The sequence below is a fragment of the Parus major genome, chromosome 14 (assembly GCF_001522545.3).
Source record: "Parus major isolate Abel chromosome 14, Parus_major1.1, whole genome shotgun sequence".
In the NCBI taxonomy this organism is placed as follows: domain Eukaryota; kingdom Metazoa; phylum Chordata; class Aves; order Passeriformes; family Paridae; genus Parus; species Parus major.
Window position 1 is genome coordinate 15,326,130 of NC_031783.1, and position 1,094 is coordinate 15,327,223.

A 1,094-nucleotide genomic window follows, 5' to 3' on the forward strand; every position below is an offset into this window, starting at 1 on the left:
ACAGGTGACAGGGGACAGGGACAGGGGACAGGGGACAGGGGACAGGGGACAGGGGACAGCCCAGAGGACACAGCAGCCTCCCACCTGCTGCCCCAGCGGTGCCCTCGGGCTCAGCGAGCCCAGGAGCAGCCGAGGCACCGCTGCAAAACCATCCCGAGTCATTTCACCAGAGAGCAGGGAAAGCCTCACGCAGATGTTTTCCACTCCAAAATTCTGGGTTCTAAATTGGTGAAGCCCCGAGTCTTTCTGGGGGACTTTCTTTTCACTCTTCCCTTTTTTTTTCTTAATGAAACTTTTTCAAAATGTTTCTGGAAATTCATGACAGGTAGGTTGTCCTCTGCATGAAAATATTTTTCCTCGCAGTGAGGAGCTGAAGGGACACGATGAGCTGTGGCACCGGGGGACGCCAGGGGACAGCTCGCAGGACTCTGGCACTCCCGGCTGCAGCCCCCGCTCGCCCCCGGGCCGGGATAAACCCCAGTGGAAAATAACTTGAGATAAAGGCGGTGAGGAGCAGCGAGCCCCAGCCGGGGTTTGTGCTTCATCCCAGGCTCGTTCGTGCTGGGCAGTGCCCGGAGGGGCCCCGCTGCAGCTCCCGGGGAGAGGGAGCAGAGTGCGGTGCCCAGGGCTGTCGCCCTGAAAACTCAGCTTCTGAGCCTGCTGCCATGGTTTTCTGAGGACTTTCCCAGGACAGTAACTGTAAACATAGATATGTGAACATTCTTTCTGTTCCATGTCTTGTGATGGGCATCTCTCATGGCCAGTGCAGTGAGAAAGTGTTATCCTGACCATCCCATCCCTGGCCGTGGTCAGGAGCCTATAAATCCTGGGAGGAAAAATAAACTCTCTCTTTCTTTCACCACACCTCGATCTGTGTCCGTGTGATCTGTTCATCTCCAGCGGCAATACAGGGCCACAGCCCCAAGCCCGATTTTCTGTGCAGCATCTGCGTGCAGGGATTTATGCACCGAGGGCAAGCCCCGAGATAAGCTGGGGGTGGCCAGAGGCCAAAGCACGGCAGGAACATCCATCTGAGGATTTCCATATCCCGGGATTTGAGGCACCCGGGTAATGGGGCTCCTGAACAAACATCC